This window comes from Somniosus microcephalus, chromosome 28, assembly GCF_052327205.1.
Source record: "Somniosus microcephalus isolate GS21.2 chromosome 28, FLI_Smic_1.0, whole genome shotgun sequence".
NCBI classification, from domain to species: Eukaryota; Metazoa; Chordata; class Chondrichthyes; order Squaliformes; family Somniosidae; genus Somniosus; species Somniosus microcephalus.
The window spans coordinates 11820629-11834976 of record NC_141014.1 but is presented as its reverse complement, the minus strand read 5'-3'; the positions used below and the strand labels follow the sequence as shown (position 1 = coordinate 11834976).

The 14348-nt window shown below is 47.3% G+C and overlaps 2 non-coding genes across 2 annotated transcripts; both read left to right on the top strand.

Moving 5' to 3' along the window:
• The first annotated feature begins 6125 nt into the window (after positions 1-6125).
• trnar-ccu (transfer RNA arginine (anticodon CCU)) lies at positions 6126-6198 on the top strand. Its single transcript has one exon. It is a non-coding gene; the product is annotated as a tRNA-Arg (tRNA).
• Positions 6199-9891: 3693 nt separating this feature from the next.
• Positions 9892-9964, top strand: trnar-ccu (transfer RNA arginine (anticodon CCU)). The gene has a single exon. It is a non-coding gene; the product is annotated as a tRNA-Arg (tRNA).
• Positions 9965-14348: the final 4384 nt, after the last annotated feature.

The following is a 14348-nucleotide window of genomic DNA, read 5'->3' as shown; positions in this document are numbered from 1 at the left end:
TGATCTGATAGAAGTGATAATGATTTAGATGGTTATCGTCTTCTGCTTCGTCTTTTTCTTTTCTGCTTCTTGGAGACTCTCGGGGCTCCCTTATCCGCTGCCAGCTGTAGCGCCACCATCTCCCTATGTTCCTTAGACTTTAGGTGCTTCATCCTGATTTCTGCACTTTGGGAGTTTTCATCACAAGCTGGGCAGACCAAGTCATCGTAATATTCCGTGTCACTCAACAGGTCATGGTAATATTCGGTGTCGTCCTGAGCTAGTCTAGCGAGTGGGCCTGCTACTTCTTCCTTACCCAACTGGACGTTAGCCGACTGTTGTTCCCTCCCTAGACATCTTTCCTGAAGAGACTTCTTCATGCATTCATATTCATCCCGCTCTTCCTGGGTTTCCTGCCAATCCTTCACTAATGACCTCCCTAGACATCTTTCCTGAAGAGACTTCTTCATGCGTTCATATTCATCCCGCTCTTCCTGGGTTTCCTGCCAATCCTTCACTAATGACCTCATTTGTGATTCCAATACTTCCCCTTCCATCGGGGATTGATTGATCGGGCTATTCAATCCTTCTACTGGAGCAGCTGTTTCAACATTCTGTAGTTCACATTGACGTGATTCAGCGTACTTTCGGCAGCCCCGTAAAATCTGTGTTGCAACCTCAACTATTCCCCAAACTTTTGAGAGCTCCGAACCCCTTCCCTTTGAAGATTGAAGCTCGTGTTCAAATGGTTCCCATTGCAGAGTCTTGTCTCTCAGCATATGAAGGAGTTGGCTTACCGTTAACTCTTCCACGGGGACCCTGTGGATCAGAGTCTTCTCCATTTCATCCACCTTTTCCTCCAATGCTTTCACCTTTTTTTCCTCTTGTACTTTGGCTTTAAGCGCTCGGAGAAGTTGCGCCTTGATGCTCTCTAGCTCATGTTCAGGGGCCATTCTTACAGTCTCTGTGTTTCTTACAGTTGCCTTTTCTTTCACTGAAAGAATTCCCAGTTGAATCTGTTCTTCAAGTTGTTGAACCTCGGTCATTGCCGCCTCATATTTGTCTTGGGTTTCCTTCAATATTTTTATGAGTTCTTGGACATCTTGACTTTCATGTTCTGCCATGTCTTTCACCTCTAATTTCTCATCTATGGATGGAACTTCTACCGATGAGTCTGTCTTGGCCTTGAGCTCATCAAGAATTTCCTGCAGCCTTTGGACTTCTTGCTCATGTTCAACCTTTAGTTGCTCATAAGCTTCCACTGAAACTAGCTTTTCAGAGGTTGCCGAGTTAACCCCCTCCAGGATTGTAGCCTGGGCCTGTTCATACTGTTCCTTCAACTTCTCAAACTCTGCTTATAAGGAGTCGTAGAGAAGAACTGGAATAAAATCCTGGCTTCCTGAAGATTCCTCTTCATTTGCTTCTTTCTGCAAATATTCTAACTCCTGAACATCATAAGGGAGATGTGATCGGTGATTGGTCACGATGGCTCTATGGTCGCTCTCTGCTTGAGCTAGCTGCTTCTGTTGTCTTTCCAGATTCTCCCATTCGGTGTCATAGAACTTTTTCATTGTTTTCATCTCTTGTACGAGACGGTAACTCAATTGTTCTAATTGTTGTCGTAATTTGAAATAAAGTTGAGTCCGAGCTCGGTGTTCTTCCGTCATGGATATGTCCTTAAACTGAACAGACTCAGAATTCTCTGTCAAACTATGTTGTCGTTGTTCGGTGGAGATCTGTTCTGAAACTTTGTTCTTCTCTGGAGCATAAGCCTTTCTGCATGCCTTCGTTTTTCCAACCTTAGTCGGCAAGTCCATTTTAGCCTTGTCTTTCACATTTGGGTTGGTCTTATCGTCATCCGATTCAGAATCTGAGCTGATTGTCTGCACCGAGTCCTCACTCGTTATGGCTTTTAGATAGTGCCATTCCATGTCTATTTTCTTGATCCACTCCCGTCCTAGAAGTGGTGGTCCTCCCTCAGGTAGTACGTATAAGTTCATTCTTGGGTGTTCTTTACCCCTATCTCTCACCTTGACTCTTATCTTTCCCATGGGGTATACTTTATGCCCCATGTATGTCTGCAATACGAACTTGGTATCTCTTAAGGGTATATGTGAGAATAGCTGGTGGTAATCCCTTCGATTTATGACTGATAGAGCTGATCCAGTGTCCAACTCCATTTTCACTTGGACTCCAGCTATTTTTAGCATGACCCAGATAGTTTGTAGGTCAGCTTCCTTACTCACATTGTGAATTCTCAGACTACCCAGCTCCTGGCCGTTTGGGTCTGAGTCCGAATTCTGTTCGTCTGAACTCTTCTCAGCCACCTTGTGTACCTTGTTGTACTTTTCCTGTGATGGCTTCCTTTGGTTGTTGGTCCTTTGGTTGTTGGTCTTCTTCCCTGACCGGCATACCTTAGCTATGTGACCCAGTTTGCCACATTTCCTACATTCCTGGTTCTTAAACCAGCATTGGTTCTGGTCGTGTGTTGTCTTCCCACAACGATAACATTTTGTTGTTGTCGAGGTAATTTGATCCACACTGAGTGCCGCTGTCTTTAGCTGCATTTCCGCAGTTCCCTTCGCTGCGGCTTCGTGCAATGCTGCAATAAGGACAACCCTGTCAAGTGTAAGGTCGTTCTCTTCGAGTAGTCGCTTTTGCATTCCTTCCTTTGCCAATCCGCACACGAACTTGTCTTGCAATGCCTCTGTCAGATTCCCTCCAAACTGGCAGTATTTCGCTAGTCTACACAGTTCGACCAAGTATTCTGCGTTGCTTTCGTCTTTCCGTTGCGTTCTCGCATAGAATTTGAATCGTTCCGCCAACATCAACGGTGTGGTGTTCAAGTGATCCTTCAGAACAGCCACAATATCATCGAAAGTCTGATCCGCCGGTTTAGCTGGTGATAGTAGATGCTTCCAGAGCCCGTATGTCTTCGCGCCCATCGAGTTTAGCAAGGTTATAGCTTTGTCATCTTCTTCTATTTTATTGGCCTCACAATAGATCTCAATGTGTTCCACATACGTGGCCCAGTCTTCTACCTCAGAATTAAAATCGTTGATGTTACCACGCTTAGGCATCTTCCTCTCTTCCTGATAAACACCGCGAATTATTTCTTTAAAATTTTTTTTTTTTCAAGATGGCGGTTCCCGCGAAAATGGCGGTTTCCCGCGCTTATCTTCTCTCCCCGCCCACTTCAATGGCGGTTTCCCGCTTCTGTCTTCTTCCCCGCCTAATGGCGGCTTCCCACGTTTCTTCCCTGGCGGGAGGGGTACACTTTCCCCACGGGCGACGGCCTCTGGCTTTCAGGTTCACAGCCTGCGCGTCGGCTTCAGTGCTTTCCCTTTTCTCGGCAGGGCAACCGGCGCTGGGTACACCCCGTTGACGGCGAACAGTTTCAGCCGCTGGGCTGGCTCTCGCTCAGTTCCCCTTGCTCGGGCTCTGTCTCTCTCCCGCTCGCTCGGCTCTACCGGCGCTGGGTACACCCCGTTGACGGAGAACAGTTTCAGCCGCTGGACTGGCTCTCGCTCAGTCTCCCTTGGTCGGCTCTGCCTCTCCCGCTCGCTCGGCTCCCAATCGCACCTCCCAGCCCTCTCGCAGTCCGGTGCTTCCCTCCCCGGCTGCGGCTGAGTTTATCTCTTCCCGCGCCTACGTTCCCGGTCGCAGCGCTTCGTGGCTTCGGTCGCTGCCCGGCCTTTTTCGCCGGTCGCGGTCTAGCTGTCTCACGACGCCGTTGCGTCCCCCAGCCTGTCTGTACCGCGGCTTCCTTGCTCCACGCTGCCCCAGTCTCAGCGCCTCTGGACCCGACTTCTGTCCGGCTCCTTTCCCCCTCGACCGTGGTCGAGTGCACCGCCCTTATCCTCCGGTTATTCTTTTTACTTTCCCTTACTCACAGTCACCGTGGCCGCCTTGCTTCTCGTGCTGATCGGCTCACTCCTCACCGTGGCAGAAGGGACAGTCAGTGCCTGTTGCTGATGGAAGTCTTTGTCTCTAAATTCTTCCTCCTTTCTAATTCTGCAGCCTCGAGTTTTCTCCCAGCAGAATGACGAGGGCGGTTGCCTCTTCTCGACGCTCGTTAACTGCTTCGGAAGTATTGTTGCCGCAGGGTACGATCGGACTCGTCGCCACTGTAAAGTCTGTGGGTTGTTTAGTTAATTAATACACAGACTACCAGAGTAACTTAAAACAGGACTTTACTATTCGAAGGTCAGGGCGAATCTGCCCAATAAATCCTGACACAACACTTATACACTGGTGTGGTCACCGTCGGTACTACAGTATACAGAAGCCAAACAAAGTAGTGCCACACCTAAAATAGTTCTCTTAAAGGTGAACGGTTACATACAATAGTTCTCTTAAAGGTAGACGGGTACATACACTACAGCTACCAAAGCCAACATTTATTGCCCATCCCTAATAGCCCTTGAGAAAGTGGTGGTGAGCAGCCTTCTTGAACGGCTGCAGTCCGTGTGGTGAAGTTACTCCCATAGTGCTGTTGGGGAGGGAGTTCCAGGATTTCGACCCAGCGATGATGAAGGAACGGCCGATATACTTCCAAGTCAGGATGGTGTGTGACTTGATGGGGAAGATGGAGCTGGTGGTGTTCCCATGTGCCTGCTACCCTTGTCCTTCGAGGTCACGGGTTTGGGAGGTGCTGCCGAAGAAACCTTGGCAAGTTGGTGCTTTGGTCAATTAGGTTTTCCCTCATGTTGGCTCTCTTACCACCACGGTGGCATAGTGGTTAGAACTGTTGCCTCACAGCGCCAGAGACCGGGGTTCAAATCCGGCCTCGGGTGACTGTCTGTGTGGAGTTTGCACATTCTCCCTGTGTTTGCGTGGGTTTCCTTTGGGTGCTCTGGTTTTCTCCCACAGTCCAAAGATGTGTGTGTTAGGTTGATTGGCCATAGTGTTAGGAGGGATTAAATACATGGGGATAGGGCTTGGGTGGGATGGCTGTTGGTGTAGGGACCGGGTGCTAGGGTTTGGATGATCAGTCGTGATCTTGTTGAATGGCAGAGCAGGCTCAAATGGCCTACTCCTGCTATGTTTCTGCCGCAGGTCCAGTCTGGCAACTTGGCCAGCTCGGTCAGTAGTGGTGGAACCGAGCCACCTTTCGTGATGGACATTGACTGGAGGGTGGTAGGTGGTAATCAGCATGAGGTTTCCTTGGCCTGATGCCATGGCACACAATCCCATGGCTCTATTTCAAAGAAGAGTAAGGGTGTATCTCCCCAGTGTTCTGTGACCAATATTTATCACTGAAACAGATTATCTGGTCATTATCACATTGCTGCTTGTGGGAGCTTGCTGTGTGTAAATTGGATGCCGCATTTTCTACATTACAACAGTGACTACACTTCAAAAAGTGCTTCATTGGCTGTAAAGCGCTTTGGGATTTCCAGGTCACAGAAGGCGCTATATAAATACATGTCTTTTTTCTTTTTTCCTTCGTTTCATCAACGGCAGTGCTTTCAGCTGCCCGGGCCCTAAGCTCTGGAATTCCCTCCCGAAATATCTCCCCCTCGCTACCTCTCTCTCCTCCTTTAAGGTGCTCTATAAAACCTCCCTCTTTAACCAAGATTTTGGCCATCTGTCCTAATAGCTCCTTATGTGGCTTGGTGTTGTGGCAGAACCACTGAATGACTCTGGCTAACTGTACATAATTCTCTTTAACGATGTTCTAACACCAGCCTAAGGCTGTACCATTGTGTTAGGCGTTACTGTGTTTTGTATATAGAGTTTGCATGTACGGGGCGTGGCCCCTTTAAGAGCGCGGGAAAACGCGGGCAAACGCGATGACGTCACGTCGCAAACCACGCGACTGCCCAGGCAGTCCTCGTGGCATCTCCGTTGAGTAAAGACCTGTTTCATTGTTCTCCTGTGTCAATCTCATTTATTCGTAGGAATTCGTCAATTCCTACAGTGTCAAAGTTTGTTTGACAATCGCTTCTGTGTTACTATGATAAATGCGCTATACCAATGCAAGTTGTTGTTGTAGATGGCTTGGTATGGCGCGAGCAGTGGCAGATATGATGGGTGAGAATAGCTTCCATCTGTGCTTATCTTTCTAAGATTCTGTAACTGTGAGGCTGATGTCACAATTCAGAGCGGTCAATTGCCCTCAGGTGGGCTGCTTTTTGTATTCAGCCCCAGTGGCCTAATGGATAAGGCACTGGCCTCCTAAGCCAGGGATTGTGGGTTCGAGTCCCATCTGGGGTGATGTGTTTTTAATGATTAATACGATGGAAGGTTTAGTCAGGGCCAGTGGTGGAAGGTGTAGCCAGGCGGCGAGGCTTCATTAACAGGAAGGTGTCATTACCCATCAGTCAAGTTTCCATCAAGGCCGTGATGTCAATGCAATCACCCACAATAAGCTCATGGATGGTAAGAACCTTGTTCACAAGTGATTGGACATTCTGGATTCGTTGTGGAGAGGGGCGGTGACAGCTGATCTGCTGGCGGAGTCCACAGGGTCAGGGGTGTGTGGGATGGGAAGGATAAGATTATCTCCCAGCTGGCGATCTGGGCGGGAGGTTCGGTGAGCGATAAGGCACTGGTCTCCTTATCCAAGGATTGTGGATTCAAACTTGTCTCACAGGTGATGACACCGTCCTCCTTAATGCAGCCTCCCCGCCTGGCTGTACCTTTCACCACTTGCCCTATAAAACCACCGCCGTATTGTCAATCTTTAAAAATCATCACCGCAGATGGAACTTGAGCCCACAATCACTGGTTTAGGAGAACCAGTGCCTTATTCCATTAGGCCACTGGAGCTTAATGGACAAGGTGACCCACCTGAGGACAATTGACTGCTCTGAAATATGACATCTGGCTCACATTTTAAGTGTCTCACAAAATTAAGCACAGATGGAAGCTATTTTCACCCACCATATCTGTCACTGCTCGCGCCATACCAGGCCAGCTACAACAATAACTTGCATTGGTATAGTGCCTTTAGCATAGTAACACACGAGCGATTGTCAAACAAAATTTGTCACCAAGCCAGATAAGGAGCTATTAGGACAGATGACCAAAAGCTTGGTTAAACAGCTGGGTGTTACAGAGCATCTTAAAGGAGCAGAGGGAGGTAGAGAGTTGGAGATGTTTAGGAAGTGAATTCCAGAGCTTGGGACCCAGGCAGTTGAAAGCACGGCCGCCAATGGTGGAGCGATGGAAATAGGGGATGTGAGAGAGGCCAGAATTGGAGGAGCGCAGAGATCTTGGTTTATTGTAGAGCTGGAGAAGGTTACAGAGACAGGGAGGGGAAAGGCCATGGAGGGATTGGAACACAAGGATGAGAATTTTAAAATCGAAGCGTTGCTGGACTGGGAGTCAGTGTGGGTTAGTGAGCACAGGGTGACGGGTGAACCGGACTTGGTGCGAGTTAGGATACGGGCAGCAGAATTTTGAATGAGCTCAATTGATGAGTCCCATTTTCATGGTAACTCAATGAATTAAAAAAATCTTTCCTTGTAGCAAATTGAAGATGGTTCCTGGGCTGGCACCTCCCTCGCTCTAAACTAGACCTTTGGGCATCTGATGCCATCCCTCCCCCAAATCTCCTCTCTTCCATTGTTCAATTTCTCCAGCCTCTAATAGTGGCTGCATTTTAGCCCAAACTACAAGTTTAAAGTATTCTGGGCAATTTTCCACTTTGTTAAGTGCTCCTTCCACCACTTGCCCTGCCTGAACTGCTGTTGTGTCAATATTTAAATACACATTACCCCAAATCGGATTTGAACCCATAGTTCCTGGTTTAAGAGGCCAGTGCTTTATCCATTAGGCCACTGGGGCTGAACACGCAATGCGCCCCGCCTGAGGCTGACTGACCGCTCCGAAATGTGACATCATCCTCACAATTTCAGTCTTAGGAAGTGAAGCACAGATGGAATCTATTTCCACCCATTGTATCTGCCGCTAGCGCCATACCAGAGACATCTACAACAACTTGCATTTATATAGCACCTTTAACATAGTAAAACATCCCGTGGCGTTTCACCACACAGCTTTCCTTCCTGACCCCATGTTAGCTGATATTTAAATGGTTCCTTCTCCTCAGGAACTCTCCCCCTCCCCTTCAAATCGGTTGCCATCACGCCCCTCCACAAAAAATCCACTTTTGACGCCTCTGTCTTTGCAAACTACCGCCCCATCTCCAACCTCCCTTTTCATCCAAGGTCCTTGAACTTACTGTCACCTCCCAAATCTGTGCCCATCTTTCCCTCAACTCCATGTTTGAATCCCTCCAATTAGATTTCCTCCCCGCCACAGTACTGAAAAGGCTCTTATCAAAGTCACAAATAACATCCTATGTGTCTGTGTCCATGGTAAACTATCCCTCTTCAACCTTCTCAACTTGTCTTCAGTATGGTTGACCACATCATCATGCTACAACGCATCTCCTCCGTCGTCCAGCTGGGTGGGACTGCACTTGCCTGGTTCCACTCTTATCCAGCCAATCGTAGCCAGAGAATCACCTGCAATGGTTTCTTTTCCTGCTCCCGCACTGTTACCTCTGGAGTCCCCCAAGGATCTATCCTTGGCCCCCTGCTATTTCTCATCTACATGCTGCCCCTTGGCAACATCAGCTGAAAATACAATGTCAGATTCCACATGTACAGTGACGATACCCAACTGTACCTCACCACCATCTCTCGCGACCCCGTCACTGTCTCTGATTTATCTGACATCCAGTACTGTATGAGCAGAAATTTCCTCCAAATTTTTTATTCATTCACGGGATGTGGGCATCGCTAGCAAAGCCAACATTTATTGCCCATCCCTAATAGCCCTTGAGAAGGTGGTGGTGAGCAGCCTTCTTGAAACTCTGCAGTCCGTGTGGTGAATGTACTCCCATAGTGCTGTTGGGTAGTGAGTTCCAGGATTTCGACCCAGCGATGATGAAGGAACGGCTGATATACTTCCAAGTCAGGATGGCGTGTGACGTGATGGGGAAGATGGAGCTGGTGGTGTTCCCATGTGCCTGCTACCCTTGTCCTTCGAGGTCACGGGTTTGGGAGGTGCTGCCGAAGAAACCTTGGTGAGTTGGTGCTTTGGTCAATTCGGTTTTCCCTCATGTTGGTTCTCTCACCACCTGCCACAGGCCCAGCCTGGTAAATTGGCCAGCTCGGTCAGTAGTGGTGGTACCGAGCCACCTTTGGTGATGGACATTGACTGGAGGGCGGTAGGTGGTAATCAGCATGCGGTTTCCTTGCCCATGTTTGGCCTGATGCCATGGCAAACAATCCCATGGCTCTATTTCAAAGAAGAGTAAGGGTGTTCTCCCCAGTGTCCTGTAACCAATATTTATCCCTCAGCCAGCATCACTGAAACAGATTATCTGGTCATTATCACGTTGCTGCTGGTGGGAGCTTGCTGTGCGTAAATTGGATGCTGCATTTCCTAAATTACAACAGTGACTACACTTCAAAAAGTGCTTCATTGGCTGTAAAGCGCTTTGGGATGTCCAGTGGTCATGGAAGGCGCTATATAAATACAAGTCTTTTTTCTTTTTTCCTTCGTTTCATTAACGGCCGTGTCTTCAGCTGCCCGGGCCCTAAGCTCTGGAATTCCCTCCCGAAATATCTCCGCCTCGCTACCTCTCTCTCCACCTTTAAGATGCTCTATAAAACCTCGCTCTTTAACCAAGCTTTTGGTCATCTGTCCTAATAGCTCCTTATGTGGCTTGGTGTCAAAGTATGTTTGACAATCGCTCCTGTGTTACTACGATAAATGCGCTATACCAATGCAAGTTGTTGTTGTAGATGGCTTGGTATGGCGCGAGCAGTGGCAGATATGATGGGTGAAAATAGCTCTCATCTGTGCTTATCTTTCTAAGACTCTGAAAATGTGAGGCCGATGTCACAATTCGGAGCGGTCAATTGCCCTCAGGTGGGTAGCTTTTCGTATCCAGCCCCAGTGGCCTAATGGATAAGGCACTGGCCTCCTACGCCAGGGATTGTGGGTTCGAGTCCCATCTGGGGTGCTGTGTTTTTAATGATTAACACGATGGAAAGTTCAGTCAGGGCCAGTGGTGGAAGGTATAGCCGGGTGGGGAGGCTTCATTAACAGGAAGGTGTTATCACCCATGAGTCAAGTTTCCATCAAGGCTCTGATGTCAATGCAATCACCCACAATAAGCTCTTGGATGGTAAGGATCTTGTTCACAAGTGATGGGACATTCTAGATTAGTTGTGGAGAGGGGCGGTGATAGCTGATCTGCTGGCAGAGTCCACAGAGTCAGGGGTGAGTGTGATGGGAAGGACAAGATTATCTCCCAGCTGGCGATCTGGGTGGGAGGTTCGGCGAGACAGTGCGATGGGGCAGTTGTGTTTGCAGCTCATAAGGAGACAGCGATGGGCCCTTCTGAGGGTGTCAAGACGCACAGATGGAAGCTGTCGGATTATCACAGAGGGAGTCAAGCCTGGCCCGGCGGCAGGAGTGTCGGAAGGTCAGCAGTAGTAAAAGGTGGGGGTAGGGATTGTGGAGGGCAGAATACTTGAGAGGGAAGGAATAAAAGGAGGCATGATGACAGGAGAGAGGCCGAGGAGGGGTAAAGAAGAAAAAGGGAACTGGAAGTGATGGGCTCGGGTCTGGAGCGGCCTCCAACACGCACACACGAATGGACACAGGGAAAGTCAAGTTACAGAGGCCTGGTTACACAGCAAGATTAGAACAGACATGTCCTGGTGATTAACGGGGAATAGAGGGGAGACAATGAAAGGGAGTCCAAAGTTAAAGTCAGGAGATCCTGTGATGGGATAAAGTTGAGGTCGATGGGGTGGAGTCAGCTTGGAGCATCGATGAAATGATGTCCAGGTTCAGAGACAGGTGTGGAGGACGAGTGAGTCCAGAAGCTATTTGAAGGGTCGAGTAAAATAGCATCCATCTGTGCTTAACTTTCTAAGACTTTGAAAATGTGAGACAGATGTGATATTTCAGAGTGGTCAATTGCCCTCAGGTGGGTTGCCTTGTTGTGTATTCAGCCCCAGTGGCCTAATGCAGACAAATTAAACTTCAGTTTTTGATGTTCATAAATGGTGGAGGAATGACTTTACAGAGTGACGGCATGGATTTGTCTGATACAATGGAATGATCACGATGTTGTAAATGTTTTAAATGTTGACTAAATCCATTAAAAAAAATAGATAAAGCACTGGCCTCCTAAGCTTGGGATTGTGGGCTCAAGACCCATCTGGGGGATGTGTTTTAAAGACTAACACTTCAGTGTTTAACCGGGGCAACTGAAAAGAGAAGGCTGAGGGGTGACCTAATAGAGGTCATTAAAATTATGAAAGGTTTTGATAGAGTGGATACAGAGAGTGTTTCCACTTGTGGGGAAGAGCAGAACTAGAGGCCATCAATATAAGATAGTCACCAAGAAATCAAATGGGGAATTCAGAAGACACTTCTTTACCCAGAGAGTGGTGAGAATGTGGAACTCGCTACCACAGGGAGTGGTTGAAGCGAATAGTATAGATACATTTAAGGGGAGGCTGGATAAGCATATGAGGGAGAAGGGAATAGAGGGTTACGCTGATAGAGTTAGATGAGGAAAGACAGGAGGAGGCTCGAGTGGAGCATAAACGCCGGCATGGACTGGTTGGGCCTGTAGGAATTATTAACGGGGATGGGGTTATTGTTTCTGGCCAGTCAGAAGCCTCTGATCTGCTCCAGAGCCCCATGCGGTTTCGAAGTGCTCCCCTTTTCCTGGTCCTGTCCGCCGGACTTATTCGGTAGCGATGTAGAAAGAAACGAGACTCGTGGTTGGATGTAAAACAGACCAGTATTTATTGAAACAAAAAAAAAACTTAAAATAATGAATACAACACACCTGTGCTCGATACAGCACTTTTACTTAACACAGTACATTTAATGTCCACTACAGCACTCTTTTGCTTAGTGCAACACTCCTTTTCTTAAATACAGCACCTTTAATAAAGTACACACTTACTTAAATACAGCACCTTTAACTAGTGCAGCACTTTACTTCTCACAGTACTTAGTGTCCACTACAGCACTCTTTTGCTTAGTGCAACACTGTTACTTAACAGGGGAGGAGAAAACAGACACAATGAGGGAAAATTGACTAAAATTACAGTTTTAACAAAATCCCCCTTAATTCCCACCCCTAAATACCTATCTAAGTTGCTTTGTGATGGGCCAGAAAAACTATGCTCACCAGTGAAACGCCTGCTCCGTGCCCCTGCGGTCTTAGATTCTTCACCACCCTGAAATGGAGGTACCCCAGTGTTTAAAAGTAACTGCTGGTATTCCACTCCCTTGGGCAGGCTCCTGAGTTGTAGATAGGGCATGGAGGCGAGGCTGCAGAGAGAGAGAGAGATGGCTTCCTGAGAAGCTATTTTATACCCCATTTGGAGCCGAAATCTTCCCGGCCAAATCCGGATGTATCTGGGCTATACAAAAGGGAATCGATCTGCCCCATTCATTGTGATGGGTTTTGGATGAATTACCCATTTCCCTTGTGATGGGTTTTTGAATGTATCCCCATTCATTGTGATGGGTTGAATAAAGCTGTCTCCGTTTGAAGAAAACATGTCTATTTCCTTAATTGCTGAGTAAACAGCCCTTGGAGGTTAGTGTAAACAATCTGATTGTCCTGTGCTCACGCCCAACCGCAATTGACTGGCAGTCTCAAGTGCTTAATCTCTTAAGTCAATATTGTAAAGCATTTGTGTAAACAAAGTTCCTTTGTTCATGCTGACAGTCTCAAGCGCTTAATCTTTTGAGTCAACATTGTAGCAGTTTCCCAAACCGCATTTGATTGACAGTTTAAATACCTTACTACTTCAGGGGCTGGTTTTTTTTTTAAATCCTTTGTCAGCCATCTTTGATTTTCCTTTTCACAGCACACGGGCTGTGTTGTGTCTTCTGCCATGAGGTCGGACAGCCATCTTTGATTATCCTTTTCACAGACACACATGCTGCCTTTTCTTCTGCCACAAGGTCTGACGGCCATTTTTGATCCCTGGATTTTTAAAGGTGTATTCTACCCAGGTATTCTATAATTAAAAATAAATCTTCGGAGCTGTAGAAAATTTCAAAAATTTTGCGAAATCCTACAGGCCGAAGGGCCTGTTTCTGTGCCGTATATCCTGTGTAATGTAATCCTGTGTCAATGGTGGAACGTATACTTAACAAAGTGAAAAATTACCCCGGATTAGCATTGGGGCCCAGGTCAATTTCAACTTGTAGTTTGGGCTAAAATGCAAAACTATTAGAGCCTGAGGAACTTAAACATTGGAAGAGAGGAGATTGGGGAGAAATGGTGAAGGATGGCATCGGATGGCCAAGGATAGGGTTGCAGAGCGAGGAAGGTGCCAGCCCCGGAGACATCTTGAATTTCCTTCAAGGAAAGTGTTTTATTTTATTGAGTTACATAGAAACATAGAAACATAAAAGATAGGAGCAGGAGTAGGCCATTCGGCCCTTCGAACCCGCTCCGCCATTCAACGAGATCATGGCTGATCATCCAAACCATAGCACCCGGTCCCTACACCGACAGCCATCCCACCCAAGCCCGATCCCCGTAACCCCGTAACCCCACGTATTTAATCCCCCCTAACACTAAGGGTCAATTTTTATCATGGCCAATCAACCTAACCCGCACATCTTTGGACTTAACTTTGGAGTTAACGCTTTTACTTTCATTCACTCATTTTATTCTTTCAGTTTACTGATTTGTTATGAATTATTTGAGAGTTAATGCTTTCTCTTTTGTTTAGATGCAGTCATTCATTAGGGGACGATGGCATAATGGTCATGTTACTGGATTAAATAAGCCAGAAACTTGGGCTTAAAAATCCATAGACATGAGTTCAAATCCTGTGATGGCAGCTGGGGAATTTAAGTTCAGTCAATTAAATAAATCTGGAATAAAAAGTTAGTATCAGTAATGGTGACAGAGTTGTTATCAGTCAATGCTTTCTCTTGTGTTGCGATGTTTTCATTCTTCAGTTGTACTCACTGATTCTACTTACACTACAATTGTGCTCCTTTCTGTTACTCATCACTTTGGTGCTGTAATTGAGCTCATCCAGAATCCTGCTGCCCGTATCCTAACTCGCACCAAGTCCAGTTCACCCATCACCCTGTGCTCACTAACCCACACTGACTCCCAGTCCAGCAATGCTTCGATTTAAAATTCTCATCCCTGTGTTCCAATCCCTCCATGGCCTCGCCCCTCGCTGTCCCTGTAACCTTCTCCAGCTCTACAATCATTCAAGATCTCTGCGCTTCTCCAATTCTGGCCTCTTTCAAATCCCCTATTGTAATTGCTCCACCATTGGCGGCCGTGCCTTCAACTGCACTTTGTCCAGCTTACAGCCCATCGCCCATCGTTGCTGTTA